Source organism: Dromaius novaehollandiae, chromosome 2 (genome assembly GCF_036370855.1).
Source record: "Dromaius novaehollandiae isolate bDroNov1 chromosome 2, bDroNov1.hap1, whole genome shotgun sequence".
NCBI classification, from domain to species: Eukaryota; Metazoa; Chordata; class Aves; order Casuariiformes; family Dromaiidae; genus Dromaius; species Dromaius novaehollandiae.
The window spans coordinates 159784391-159800495 of NC_088099.1; the positions used below are offsets into that span (position 1 = coordinate 159784391).

The 16105-nt window shown below is 40.1% G+C and overlaps 1 protein-coding gene across 5 annotated transcripts in view; it reads right to left on the reverse strand.

The window, feature by feature from the left end:
- The window catches only part of CYRIB (CYFIP related Rac1 interactor B), a 97282-nt gene that overhangs the window by 41980 nt on the left and 39197 nt on the right, over positions 1 to 16105 (reverse strand). For 3 of the 5 annotated variants that reach the window (XM_064507870.1, XM_064507869.1, XM_064507868.1), the window contains exon 2: positions 271 to 350. The exons of the other annotated variants lie outside the window; for them this stretch is intronic. The gene's annotated coding sequence lies outside the window, so the exon portion shown is untranslated. The remainder of the gene's footprint in view (positions 1 to 270; positions 351 to 16105) is intronic. 5 annotated transcript variants of the gene reach the window in all.

Sequence of the window (16105 nt, forward strand, 5' to 3'; positions counted from 1 at the left end):
CAATGTTTAATATCCTGCTATAGAAAAAAATGCTAGTCTTTTTCCCCTCTTCTAGAGGGAGAAGAGGGATTTATATCATTTTGCATTCTGACTTCATATTGTGATTTAAATACCTACATATTAAATACCAATACTCTGCCCTTTTTTGTCATTAAAATACATTTAATGGTAAAAAACAGTTATTGCATAAACTACCCTTTGCTTTCAATAGACCAAATTAATGGAAAACACAAACATCCTACAAGCAAAGACACCTAAAGAAGCGTTTACCAGTTGGCAGTATCCTCTTGCAGTCTTAACAGAGAACTCCCCTTCCTCAGATTACTGATGCCACAGCTTGTCTTCGGAATCTGAACAAACAGAAGAACACTATTAAAGATAAATGGCACAAAGAATTTCAATTACCAGGGTAAGTCAAAGTTAATCCCCTGTTGCTGTGATGTCATCAAACATAGTTACTTAAGAATCCAAATAAAACACACCGATATCAAAAATAGTTGGGATTTTAGAGAAGTGACACGAGAAGCAAATGGAAAGGCGTCCTTATGAACTCTTCTGTGAGTCAGAAAGGCAATTAGCTACCCATGATCACAAGCACCAGAAATAGAGCATTGCATCTCACCATTACTGAGCAAAGATGCACGTAATTACAGCACCAAAAAATAGAGCATTACATCTCAGCATTAGGGAGCTAAATTACAAATAGTTACAACAGGGAAAAAGAGGATAAAACCCCCTACACTCTCAGTTCAAGTTTTATTTACAATGTCATATATATTTTGTACAGGGAAAAAAAAAAGCTTCATTTCTACAGTTTTCACCAGTCAAAGACAAATATGGTCAATGAAAGTTTTTACTGTTCCGAGTTTACTCTGAGAGTACTTACATTTCCTGCCCCAAAGCAAAGTCTCTGCTGTACAAAGTTAGTGCCTGTACAGTCAGGCTGGAGGAGAGTTTCCATCGGAAACCAAGATCTGTTCACAGCCTTCTCAATGTTAAGTTCCTTTGGAGCCGTTTTCATACGGCAAACAAATCCCACCTTTTTTTAGTACGGTAACTGGACGATGAACAGGCCAAAGAGGCACCTGTCTGCGGTTGCATTAAGCAAGCCTCTTCGCTTGGGGTTTGGTAGGCTTTTTCCATTTCAGCTAACTTAGATGCTTTTGAGTGTTCTCAGGTAAACTTGCTCCAGTAAAACCATCGTAGCTCTTACTTCTCCTGGTACCAAATCTAGCCTGCCAGTATTTAGTATTTCAAGGTTTCTTTTAAAGAACAATCTTCCCATTTTGTACAACGGAATCACACTTGTCTCTCTGCTTCAATAGCAAACCCAACTACCTTCCGCAATGAAACTACTTTTATGATAAACTTGTTTTAGAAATATAAAATGCCTGTTCTGTTAATGACATTTGCAGATCCACTTGAATAGGCACATGATATTCAATGTTAATTTGTATTTAATCAGCTATGAAGCACTCCTTGTAATATCTAATCCTGATTAACAAGTATTTAACACAGAAGTATGCTGCCTTGCTGTAAAATTTCTAATCATGCAGGCCACAGTGCTACGGAAGAGGGGGAAGTTGTGATTTTAGTTACAGTGAGAACTATCATCAAAAATTACTACCAAAGCACATTTCCTGCACAGAAGAGCCCTGCAACCTAAAGAGCACAGCTAGAAGAAGAGGAGAAAGCAAGGACTCTGACAATTAGTAAGAATTTTTATGCACAACTTAACAAATAAAATCAAATGGTCCTACCTGAAGCCACCCTAGATGCACACAGTTGCAACAGATAGTGCTTTGTACAATGACATTTGCAGGAAAAAAAAGCATTTATTTGCCAGCTACCTGTTCACCTTAGTTGCTGCCTTTGACCCAAATTGCCAAACCTTGCAGTTAATTAGCATTTCTCTTTTTGCTTTCACTTTTGAACTATTTCTCTCTGTGCAAGAGAGAAATCTAGAAAAGATCCAAGACGCTCTATTAGATTTGTTAAAACGTAAACTTTGCTTTTAAACAAACGCTCTGCTACCCCGTCTGAGTCCCCTTCAGCCAGGGCTCCTCCTGCCAAGCAAGCGCGTAGAGTCAACAACTCCTGGCAATTCGGTTGGTGAAGACTCCCGAGTGGAAGCAGTACGATCTGATACTCACGCTGCCGGTAAGTCGCTGAGCAGAGCAGCACTTTTGCTGTCTGCGGACTTCAGAGTACAGCTGACAGCAAGCTTTTGCAGTTCCCACGGGTGAATGAGCACTTATGTGATTGCAACATGCATAATTTCCTTTAACACAGTCAACCAAACACTTGGACCCTTTTACCCTAGTACGCTACAGGAGAAAAAGCTTCCTATTCAGTACCACAGAATGGACTTTTTCAAGCATGACTGACGATTTTATTACACAGAAAACTTCTTTCGAATTTCCACTAGGCCAACCCACATATGACCATGTTGCCAGTTCTGTACGTTCAGACTTCTTCATAATTATTTGAAGCAGCACGCAGGATTTTGTTTTACTGAAAGCAGTACCTAAACCAGGATGAAGCAGCTCCATCCCAAAACTTCATCCTGCCACAGTCCCACGCCACCCCCCGTGCTGCTCGGCATTACTTCCTCTCCTGGCTGCCACTTCTCTGCAAGGACCCATTTCTCCAGCCTGGCCCTTCAGTGAGAAAGGCAAAGTAGTGCCGGGAGTTACACCTACGTAGGAATTTTTGCATAGGACTATTCCTTGCTTCATTAGTTTTGCCACTTAATGGGGACGGCAGTTCAGTGCCTGATTAAATCTTGTTTTCTATATGAAATTCATGCTCAAGTAAATTGGTATCAAGCAAAAAGGTGCAAGGAGCTGCTTCTGTGAATTGCGGGATGCTTGTTTTTCTTTGGCATCCGTGTTTCAGCAGGTAGAACCTCGGTCACTGCTTCCCAGGCCCCCAGTCTGGCACGTGGGTGCTGTTGCCTTACTTAAGCTACAAGGAAGAACATCCCTGAAAAGTTTCATTAAGGCACTCCCCAGAGAGAATGGTAAAACATATGGGTTATGTTCACTGAGAAGATTCAGAGTGCTCCATGTGAGTTAAGTCCCCGAAGCAGCGTTGCAAAGCAGCTCAATACTGCTAGGCGCAGCACTTTGTAGGTAGGGGCTTAAAGTTATCTTGAAATTTTTTTCAGGCTTAGCCACCACTAAAGCAAGGCTTCCTGGTAAGCCATGTGCCAGAGCTGCCTGCATGAATTGGGACTGAGATGCAGAGGACAACTGAGATCAAAGCATCTCCAAGTTCTGCTCAAAGTACCGACTGCTGACCTAATAACCTGCGCTCTAGTTCTCTGCCTTGTTCTGGCCAAATATCCTAAATATTCAACTCCCAAAAGTACTACTGAGGTGACAATCTGCAGCAGTTTGAGAGATGCATTTAATTTCTTCAACTATTGATAAATTATGCTGCATGTCCAAAATCTAGAAAGATTTACATTTTCACAGCTTAATAGAGCAAATTACTTCACCAATCAAACATTAAAAAGCTCTGTCTGATGTATATTTAGGAGTAACTCCAGCTGGCATTAGCCTGTATATCCAGCACTGGTGGACAGACATGATCCACATTTAAAATCATGCAGTACACACATCACCTCAGCCTGTGTCTGATATTTATTTGTCCAAAACACAGAAAGCACACAAGAGACAGCAACAGTGATTTAAGATGATGTATCCTTCCCAACACAGATCACAACAGACTGTTAGTCGTAACAGCCCACCAACAGGGTAAAACATATCTAAAAAGAGTATACAGAATGGGCTTAAAAACAACAACAACAAAAAAACACACTCAAAGATCCTTAAAGATAAGTCTCAGTTGGCTTATGGTTGTTGATAAATAATTTTGTTGCCATACATAAGAGACCATACAAACTGAGCAGTCAAAAAAATTCTTGCAGAGCTTCTTATCAATGCAGAAGACAACTGATCGAGTCTCCTACAAAGGTAACAAAACCTATAAACACCAGAATTCATACAGATTGCTCCATGGAAAGCACAACTTGTTAGAAAAGTTCATCCCTCATTAAAACTTTTTTTTCCCCCTTGCCAACATATTGCCAAAACTCAGAATTAAAGTTAAAAGAGGAAGCTCGCCTGTGAGTTGAGGAATCGGCAGTCAGAGGACTATTAAAATATTCCCAGGAGTTTACTCCTACACAGCTGAAAGGGGAATAATTCATCATCTGCTTATTTTCAGGAGAGTAATGAAACTGAATATTTAAGATCAAAAGAATTATACTAAAACTCCATAGTTCAAGTTTCCACTGTGCATCATTGATAATTAATAACGATTACATTACAACACATTACAAACTACAAATTAAAGGCTTTTTTTTTTTTTTGCTTCCAGAAAATTGCTCAGCTCTGCTTCCACACACCATACCACAGTACACAAGAGATGCCCTGCTAATTTTTTTTTCCCCTCCAATGACTACTTTTCTTCATTCACCAGAACAATTTCAGAATTACAGGAAAGCTAATTTTGTCTAACTTGAATATAAGATGATATTCTTTATAGGTTTTATCTGGAAAACATCAAACCATGTTCAAGTATCAGAAGTTAATTTTGTCCGTAAGGTGAAGATTGTCCCGTTAAATTTAAGAGCTGCAGGGACAGAGACGTAGGAGACTGATACTTAATCTTCCCTCTCCCCCACAATAAACATTTGATACAGATTTAAAGTATTATCAATCCCTGTGTTTTTCATATGACAGTACCTTCCTCGAAATCGAAATGTAATTTATCAGAAAGAACAGTGATCAGTTTTTCCTCTGTTAATTACTCCAAAATCGTGGAAATTAATTCCAATTTTAAATACTTTTCCCCCCTTTCAGTGTTGTATCTCAGTTTTCAAATATTGGACTTTTGAACTCAGTAGCATTACATGACTTGGCTTAGCCACTTTTCCTTAAAAATACAGGTTTTCAAAACCACTCCAAGTACTACTGAAGGTCTGAAACCAAAGAGACTACCCTTATCAGCTTTTTTATCACGCCGGGGAATACTGCATGCTCAAGACTCGGGAGAGCCTGTTCACACTTCAGAAGTTTTGACTATCATAAGACTGCTGCTTATCTTCGAACGCTCTGGTTCTCCTGCCTTCCTGGGGCTGTGAAAGCTGTGCCTATGCTTACCACAAACATGGCAAGAGGGAGAAGGCAACTCTGCTAAATACTGCTAAGTACCCATTTCATTTAACCATACACTGAGTGTATTGCTTTGTTTCCAAAGGCAAACACAGCAGTGCATTTGTACCGATAGGAACCATTTTAATACACTAATATGAGGCAGACTGTTTAACTACAGGCAGCCAAAATACATCTGAGATAGGATGTGACAAAAACAACAAAACCGGTATTTTCTTCAGTTCCCCTTTAAAAGACAGTCACCCCTTATGTGTTTGTCCTCTGCTCCTGTTAAAGAAAGGATGGTCAACCTACCCTTAATAAGAGTTTTAACTTCCACTATACAGACCAGGGAGGCAAGAAATAAAAATACTAAAGAAAGTGGTTGAACTTTCAGGTGGATTAGAAGACCTGTAAGCAGGAAGATGAGGGCATACAACAGGCTTGTGCATGTATGTGGCTGTGGGTGTCACGAACTGGGTCTGGGACATGGGAGCAAGTTACAGCGCTAGTGGCGATGCTACAAGATCCTGAGAGTCTTTGGTACTTATATGTAAAAGCTGCTTTGCAGAGGACTAAGGAAATGACAGAGGATTTAGGGGGAAATAAGAACTGCATCAAGGATGGAAAAGCATAAAGTTCAAGCCACCTCACAAGCAAATTCAGAGACCTGGTATGAAGACATATATTTTCAGGGAATGATGGTAACCAAGTAGCATCTAATAACTGCAGGAGACTATTTCCCCCTCCACCAAATTAAATCAAGGGGAATAGCATCCAACAGCCCTAGTTGCCATCCGCTTCCTGCGAAACACAGCTATTTTTAGCTTATCACCTCCATTTTCCTCCTAGCCTGGCCCTCAACTTCTGGGCAGCAGAATTTCTCTATCAGTCTAAGAGTACTGTGTCCCCAGACTGACATCCAAAAGACAGAGAATCAGCTGAATTCACTAACTGTACTTTAAGAAGTCTGTTTACTAGACAAAAGCCTCTATTACAGTATTTTTTTTCCAATGATCAATGTTCGTAGGAATATGCAAACATGACAAATACGTGTTAAGCTGCTTGAGAAGATGTACCTTGATAAGATCCCCACTAAGGGGGGGGGGGGGGGGGAAGAAGGACAGCTTCACCACTTCTCCCTTTCCCGATTGCTGAATGTTGCCAGTGGTGGAGCTCACCACCCTGCAGTGAGTCAGCCTGGAGAGGAACTGGCAGGGCACAGACGAAATGTGCTCCTGCTTAGTTACGAAGCAGGTTTTCATAGCCATTCCCACGGTGGGTGAAAAGGGTAGGTGCACACAATAATACACAGACTGAATTAGGAGCAACCTTTCCTACTGTTGTATCAAAAACATCCTCTCACCAAAGGAGGAAGACAAATTAGTTTAGATTGCCTAAGTTACAAAAAGCTGATCAGAACTGCGTAATCCTTCTTGCCAAAGTTCTCATAAATTTGGCAACTGGATATCATGAGCAAGTTACTGGCTTTATGTTTTGATTTACAAAGTTTTAGCCACATGGGACGAGAGAGAGCTTGGAAGATTTCTTCATTCTGACAACACTTAAGCACAGACAGCACATCCTCTGACCCCAGACTTCAATTAATATATATGTTGCTCCTTGGATACACCAAGGGATTGAATAAACTGCACTGTATAAAACAGGAATTGACCCATGGAATGAACATAGGATCAGTTCTGATTTTGTTCATTCTCTGTAGATGGCACAATAAAAAAGTCTACTTGTAACAAGAACCAGCAGAGCAGTAAGACTGATATCAAAGAAATGAGTTCTAGTGGTTAAGGGCATGAGTAATGTACAGGAACTCTTTAGAGGTAAAGCTTATGAGAGACTAGAAGTTGCACAGTCTTGCTGCAAGGACAGTTTCAAGTCTTCCACTGGACAAAATTCTGCCCTCCGCGCTGGGAGCGAGGACTAAAACCAAGGACTTTCCCATCGCCTTCCTCACCAGCTTCCACTGTGCTTAAATCTCCCTGGAGCCTTCCCTCACACCCCCATTCACAATGGGACTCAGCTTCAGCTGACCAAGGCACCAACCCAGCTGGTGAGGAGAAGATGGGTTCAAGCCTCCACAAATGCAGAAGATCAGAGTGCAGTTTCCCATTTGCTACCATCACTAGGCTACACCACAACAGAGCCCATCTCTTTTGCATCAGATGCTGTTTAAAAACCCTGAATTATGAAACCTGGGGTTGGCATGGGGAGTAGATATACTGTGAGGCCGAGTCTGGATATTTGGTCAATATAACCTTTTTTCCTTACGTTTCTCATCAGCTAGCCTTAGACAGGCTTGTTATCTAGTTCACGGAGGGGCAGGGAATACTTCCAGTTCTTAGCCGTGTTTATAGCTTTCTCGATCTCATGTGTAAACAGTTTAAGCTCCTAGCTTAAATGATCTCAATTACTGTTTTAGGATCCAATACCTATTTTGGTTTGTTTTTTTGAAGGTATTGTGGTGCCCATGTTTGAGACCTTGACTAGGAAGTCCTACCCTTAAAAGGCCATCTGCAGACTACCTCGGACTTTTACATCCGGTTCTCACTAGAGAGACATTGCTAAACACAACTGGCCTCCTACTTCAGCACAGGAAACCTGATGAACTTTAAGCCATTCTTCCACTCCCACATCCTCCCAACGTTTAGCTATCTACATAGTATAAGACCTTTGCTGAAAGAGTGTTTGGAGATGTCATCATCTCCAGAGGCTTTAATCCATTTTTACTACATTTAGTGTAGTAAAAGCTAAATCAATGACTAGCTAAATCAATATTGGAATTGAACATTTTTTTTCTAGAACACCCTTCACTTGGGGTGATAGAAGACGCATTTAAGGACAAGTCTTTCCTGTGTTTTTCTGCTGAAGTGAGAGAAACACCAACATTCAAATGGCTATATATGTCTTTTAGAGAAAGCAGCAGCAGAGTCAGTTCACCATTTTCAAATCAAACACTTTCCTCAAAGAGCAGACAAGCAGGAAAAAAAAGCTATTTTTATTGACGGACTGCCCACGTTTCAAAGCTTTCCACAACCACAAAGGCTAGAAACATTTATCTCAAGATTAACAGATTCTGCACTACAGTTTTTCATTAAGAAAAGCAGACACAAAACTGAAATCAAATATGCACATGAAGCAAAGGCACGGTATTACATAAAATTCACATTCTATAGCCATGGCCAGCCCAGACTTCGGGAAAAGCAAAGTTGCTGTACATAGCTAAAGCTGCAGATGCGTGTACAACAGTCTCCCTTTATTTGTCGAGGAGCATGTTTATGAGTGGATGCACATGCAGCGAGAGTATCATGGGTACAAACCCTGCACATATCTGCAGTCATCAAGACACAGCTCTAGGACCACAGATTTCAAGAGCAATAGAATAACAGGGAGAAAAGATACTGATAAAGTGCAATTAGACTTGAAATTAAGGTGTCTTCTTATCTTATTTTATTGCTTCTGCGATCTCCAAATTTCCATCAGGGAATTCATTTGCAAAGCACTTTCCAGCCACGTGACAGCGAGTTGTTCTACAGGTGTAGCTTGCTCTGGGCTGCTCCTTTGTGAGAAGCCCACAGGGCCCTTTACCACACCACAAGACCAGGACATCGGCAAATGCCACATAACAGATTTACGTTCAATAAAACGAACGGCAGGGACTACCGAGCTCTTCAGAAACACAGCGTGTGGGACAGTGTTACATGAATTGTGTGACAGAGTCCCAGAACAAGCTCCAACTTGGTGGGAGATACCAAGTCTGTTGCACGTGCCCCACACATGCAGGCCTCCTAGGAAGGAACTGGACCTATCTTACGGTGCCATAGTACCGATCTGTTCAAGGCTACCATGCAGTGCCTACAGGGTGTACTGGATTTGGTACAGATGCACAGATTAATAGTGCACCACATACGTGTCTGGCTGCTGACAGGAAAGGGCTACACGCAGTTAAGAGCATCCAGTCTGCCATAGAAGGACTGATTAAACCCTCCCTGGCCGTGGTTTCATTCAGTGCAACTACAGAGATCCTCTGTAACATTTGTTTTGTAAGGAGTCTGAGGATAAATGAAGTTAGTTAACTTTCACGATGGACATGATTTAGTTCAAGGCTTGTCATGCCTAGCACAGGCTAGAACAAACATTACCTACTATGGAATTATTTGCATTGCCATTCATGAACTTCTATGATTTATCACAGACATCTCATGTGGCCAAGACTTTGCCAAAGAAGTGGATGATTTATTGGTGTTCTAGGAAAACTTCCTATATAGCAGGAACTTTCCAACAGAGCAGACAACTTCTGCCAGCAATCCCTGAACACTGGAATAGGACAAAAGACAAGGCAGAAGAAGCGAGAAGACTTACAGAATCGTAAATCTCGTTAATGCAGATATGCTTGTCACTGTGGCAAAACTAGATTACTTTAGCCTAATGGTACTGTCATGAACCTCACAGAAAACATTAAAACAGGCAGGCCAAGTTTCTAAAGAGTAAAGCAAGCGCTCTCTTGCTAATAGCATGGCTTTCTCTAGCTTTATTTTTGTCTTTCAATAAAAGCAAATCCCTTTTCAAAGATTCAGTAACAAGACAAGTATTAACTTATTCAGTGTTTTATCACACAAATTTAGAAACAGATGTTGGCTTTCTGGGCCCCTTTCTCCCATATTTTTCTGGAAATTCAGTTACTTACTTAAAAAAATGCAAATATCAGCACCAATAGTATTGGGGGGGGGGGGGGGGGGAGGGCCAGGGAGGGAATGACTGAGATCTACCAGATCTAAGAGAACACAAGTTTTTTTGCCTGGATATCCTTTCAGTCACTGTGTACTTACAGAGAATCTAAAGGAGTCTTACATAGATTTACTAATCTTGCTCCTATCTTACAAACATCTTTTATTAGGAGATGCTTAATTATACAAACTCAGTCTAATGTTTTAGTAACTAGAAAAACATGCATTTGAGCCCAGCTTTTACTACAGCTTTTACTACATGCTTTCAGGTAATTAACATTGCTGTATCTCAGTTTCTCATCTGTAATGAGGCTAAACGTACAACACTTAGTGTAACAGGACTCTAGCCAAGCCTGTAGTCTTTGAATTCTGCTACAGCAGGAGTCAATAAAGACAGAATTGGGTGAAGCTTGAAGGGGATAAAACTATGGACAGGCTGTTAATCACACTGAAGGTGGTCACTGAGAAAACATCAGGTGAAGCATATATGCAGGATACCTCTGAAATCTCTGTACTACTGCACATTAAGAACACAAGTTACTGAATCAGAGCGGACCCTAAAAGGCAGATACTGCATTCCTGTCTGGCAAAGATGTTAAATTCTGAGGCGTCAGCCTGCAAATTATTAGAAATAGTTGTTTTATTACTGAAAATTTAAGCATCTTACACCTTACAGATAGGATGAAATTAAATAATCATTCGAGACAGTGCAGTGTAATCCTGGACATAACAGAGAGTAACTCCACTTCAATATGCAGATTAATATTCTACCCAGAAGATTCATTATTAGGACTATTTGGAACAAACCAGCATGCAGGCATCCCAAACTGCTGATCAAGTCATCCTTTTCTGAAGATTATAAATAAACAATATAAAAGAGGGAGAAAAATGCACATTAAATGTAGCATGCATGGAAAGAAAGAACTTTAATCCAGGTCAACTTTGGGGCAAGTATTAATTCTATTGATGCTATTTTCCAATTACAACATTGCTTGCTGTTGTTGGATTATTACAGAGACATGGCTAAGATGCAACGCAGTTAGAATGTACTTGCTAAAAACAAAATAAAACAGAAAAACACACCATTCTACTTATATTAGAACAGCTTCCTAAAACCAAAACTCTTCATGAAAATGTGAAAGTCTCAGATTATGAGTAATCAAGAAAGTAGACAGGGAAACAAGCCTAGTCTGGGAAGGTGGTATCTCTGTAACCCTGGGTTCCATGTCCTATTGCTAATGCACAGTAAATGCCCTTAGCAGCTGCACTTCCATTGCCAATTTTTGAAGCTCACAGTTAAAATATACCATTCCCAAGAGAAGGGGCTTCAAAAGTAGCAACTTAAGGCACTCCGAGTTTTGCCTAGACTGCATCACATCCTACTGGTACTGGCAAACACTGCAAAGCAGAAGTCCATTGATGAGAACTAATTCATGCTAGTTGTGAGGAAACCCCTGCATGTAAGGTGGTCTCTCAAGCCTCCTTCGCTCCCTTCGCACGCCTGCAAAGAACAACCAAAGCAATGCATGGCAGCACGCTGAACTACATGGAAGCAATCTCTTCATTACCATAAACCCCAGTACAAACACACACACACACAATCAACATACTGATTATCGTAAGGAATTATCAGGGAGTATTTTATAGACATCCAGTTTCTGCAACAAGCAGTCTTTTCATAATATCAGGCAGCTGTTCCAGCACTAACTTCTATGTCAAAAAACACTGTTCTGAAAAGGTACATTAGAATAGTGCCAAGCTGATGATAGAGATTTCAGAAAATGCTGTAACTTTTCTACTAGCCAATGAAAGCCATTACCTGAAGCAGTGACTTGCATCCTTTCCCAGCTGCAGCTTTCTGCTCTCTTTTATAAAGAAATATTCTTTAAACTCAAAGCCAAAATATTTGCCTCACTTCCTTTGAGATTTCTGCATCACTGCTGAGAGCAGGTGAAGGGCAAAAACAGCCAGTTTCTCAGTATCCCAGTCTCAAATAGAATTAAGTCATGTTTACACAGAACGAGTTGGAAGTTCCAAAGATGTACAAAGCAAAAAGAAGAGTACTTCTGTCCAGAGAGGGACCAAAAAAAAAACAAAAACAAAAACAAAAACAAAAAAAACCCACCCACCCTCGATTTTCTATCCTAAAGACCAGAAAGAGGTTTGGACAACCAGTAGCCTCCAGAAATTTCACCACCATCAAAAATACGCAGTGTGGAAAACCAACCTCCACACAGGACCAAGCTCACATACCTTTGGAAGTGGACAGTATCAAATTCCCTACAGAAAAACAAAGCAGGCCCCTAATGGATAGACCTGATCTATTCCAACTTCTGAACGCTTCTGTTGATGAAAATAGTTTCAGGTAATGTGACCCTAGACCGAAGATACCTTGGACTCCCACAAAGCTGCTGTCACAAACAGTACTGATCTGGGAAATTCCTGGTTTAAACTGAATTACTGTTTCATGCTATCAATTTTAAATGTATCCAAGTTCAGCTGTGTGCCTTAAGTGAATCAAATAAAGATATGCATTTCACATCTTGTACTATTTCAGATATCTCTAATGGAAGAAGTGATGCAACAGTCCTAAACAACTCAAGCTCTTCTCATACAGAAATTAGAGTAATTTTCACTCATTTCAACCACTTTCAGAGCTGACAGTCAGAAATGTGCTCTACAGGAGAACATCATCACAGATGAGCATCTTGACCAGAATTTATCACTGCATTCCATCAGAACTCAGACTCACCACGAGTTTTTATAATAAAACATTTTGAAAGTGTAAGACTTAGCAATACTTTTAGGTAAATGAAATTTTTTTATATCTGTGTTTGTGACTGATTCTGACAAAAGTAAATTTCATCTACCATCAAGCTGCACATTTACTCACCTTTAACAGGCTTCCCGGGTATGCAAGCATTGTTATCACGAACATTCAAATCAGTAAGACATTCAGAAGTGTTGCAACACAGTTCAAAGTCACTACTATAAACATAAATCTCAGGATGCAAATTTGTAGCTTTCAGCCTTTTCCTTAGCTTGTAGCCCTGTGCTGAAGAATGAAAACTTATTTCTGACCTCTCTATTCTTTAGAATTGCCATCTGGCTATTTTAAGGAAAATAAGTCCTTCTGAAGTGACTGACCTTTAATACCTTATTTGGGCTTTCAAAAGTTTGAACTAAGTCTACTTCTCCCTATTCACAAAACAGATACTCTGGGAGACTGGAATAGACACTACTTTAATTCAGAGGAACCCAAACCTGTCCACACACTTGGATATTTTTCCATTTCTGAAGTCAAAGGGCAAACAGTTCCAGACCCATGCTGATGTGCAGAATTTTGGCAAGCAGCAGAAATAACTAATACCTGGCCATCTTCACTCCTGTCACTTGGAAATCAGTAGGCACAAATAAAGCTGCCAAGAATCCCAAGCCACAACCCTAGGTTTAGCTAGGAAAGACATCAAACTGTCCCAAAATTACCGGTAGGAAAAGCAACCGGGCCAAAAAAAATAGAACTCTGGGAGTAATCCCAGCACATGGAGGTTTGACTTGATATCAAGGCCTTGTCCAAGGTCTCACTGGCAAGTTATTCAAATGAAGTAGGAGGTCCACTTGGAGCTGACCTGAGATGCTAGAACAAAGGCGTACCTGAAGCTTCAAGCCCTGTTCTTGTAACTCTCCGAACTCAGAACTATTCACAACATTAAGATATACAGTTGTGTTGTATTAAGGCTACATGCAGGCAGGCTTTCAGCCTACTGCTGTTACTTGACTAAAAGGGGAAGTTAAGCAAGACCCAATATCTGCTCCTTCAGTCTAGAATAACCTACTTCCGGTTTTAGAACATTTTCTAATTCACGCCGTCTTTATATAGCTATATTCACATAAGTGCAGAGAAGCATTCTTCATTGATAGAAAAATCTTGGCAGTTGGTTCCTTTTCACAGCAGAATAGAGATGAAAAATCAGGGAATGCCATTCCTGGACACTTTCAATGTTGAGAGAGCATTCAAACTGTAAAGGCAATCTTGTTTATGCATAAGAACAAGCATCTGCGAGGCAAAAGGGTAAATGAGAACTTCCCTGTAGGTGAGAGGAGTTTGCCATTATATCCTACAGTACACTTAAAACTTATATAACAACCCCCCCCCCCCACACACACACACACACAAAAAACTTGACACACATACAGAATTCCAAGCCAGGTATCAGGGCAACCAATTCCACATTACTTTTGCAGTCACATTGACAGCAAAGGCGCTTGTGACAAGATTACAGGATTTAATTTGTCTCTTAACTTTTCCTTAATGCATCTGTCTTCAACACTTTGAAGGGAGGACATCCATTAAACGGTATTTGCAAGACAGTAAGTGGTTCTTAGCTTAAAGATTGCTGTGCCATTATCAGACCTGAAATTCTACCTGGCGTTCCCCCCTGCCCCTTCAGAGAGACCAGGTGGCCTGAACGATTACCTTTCCACCTTTCCTTAAAAGCTCTGTCTACAAGCAGGAAGGATGCTGGATTTTCTTAAGACAGTTATGGAAAGACAGGACACAGCTCCTTAAAAGTAAAGCCCCCCCACGAGCAACTCGGATCAGTGTCAATAGTTAAGCAAAGTTGGATTAGTAGGAATTACTGCTCCTTCTTCACAAGCCTAACCGATATTGTCAGTAGAAAAGCTTTCAGATACATGGACCTAAAGGAAGATATGAAATTGAAGATTGATATAATTAATTAAGTTGAGAAGAGTTGCTATGAATTTATTTAAGCTTAGAAGGAGCAATCAGACAGAGGCAGTGCTGCGAGAGAATACTAATCGCCTGCCCCCATTACCTCTCAGGAGGGTAAAGACGACGCGTACCTTATTGCTACAGCATACAAAAGGTTAGCTGGGAGAAACAGCAGGAAATTAAAACCATTACATTGTAGAAATTTGGGGGGGGGGGGGGCTGTTGTACCATGAACGCCGTTAAAGCTGAGCTATGAATAAGAACAGAATTTTAACTAGCTCCATTTCAGTTTTTTTTTTTTTTTTTTTTAACTGACATCAAGCTTTCATCAGTTTCTGTTTTACAGCAGTTTGGTTGAGGAGTCCTGCCTGCCAAGTACACTTGCAGATTTTGTATATATTTGTATATATATTTCTGTGTATCTATATAGATAGAGAGATGGATACAAGTATACACACACATAGCATTTCTCTATCTAACCATTAAAAATTAACCATTGATAAATCAGAGGGAGAATTCAAACAAATTTGCATGTCAACTTCCCTGTTTGCCAGAGACTTTTATCACCCCTTTCAGAGTAAAAGTTTTACCATTCATACAAACAATCACACTTAAAAGTAACCTAAATCCCAAGAACACACAGCCTTCAACTCAAAATGCATGATATTTGCCAGTCAACATATTACCCTAAAACACTTTAAGAGATTTAAGTTTTACTTTGTATGCTTATTCAACACCCAATTCCTCCTAACTCCCGAAACCAAAGATTTCATCCCTATTTGCTTTATCCTATCAAGGACGTAATGGCATTCAGATTGTTAAGCACACAGAAGTTGGCCAGAAAGCTCAGTTCCACCATCTTAAACACCACACTTATGTAATTAAAACTGTATCTCACCTTTTAAGCTTAGAGACCAGAGATTTATTCTCAGTTGCTAACTTTTTTTTTCCTACTTCTACCCTATCTTGCATAAAACAGAGTCTAGTCCTTCTACTTATGATAAAATCCAGCTACACCATGGGGAGGAAAATATTGCCCACTCCTGTGAGATGATTTTAAACATAGCCACCTGAAGTCAGATCTAATCAACTGATGCTTAATGACGACACAATTAAAAAAGGTCTTGTCACTGTACAACCGAGATCAAAGCAAATGTATTCATTTCCCTTAATCATCATTTACAGAACTAAGACACTTATTTGAACAGTAGCTAGCACAATAATTTGACATACAGTTGGAACTGTAGTTATTTCCTTATAATCCTTATACACATGCACCACAAGTTGGTGCTCAGCAATGAGGGGTTTTTTTTAAAACAACTTAAGTCAGTAATAAATACTTCTTCTGCCAAATCATTGTTTTAGTTACATACACAATACACATCTGTGTTATGCTAAGAGAGAGTTTAGAGTTTTGGTTTGTTTTTCTTAAGAATATGAAGCCACTACAAAGATAAGCTACCCAA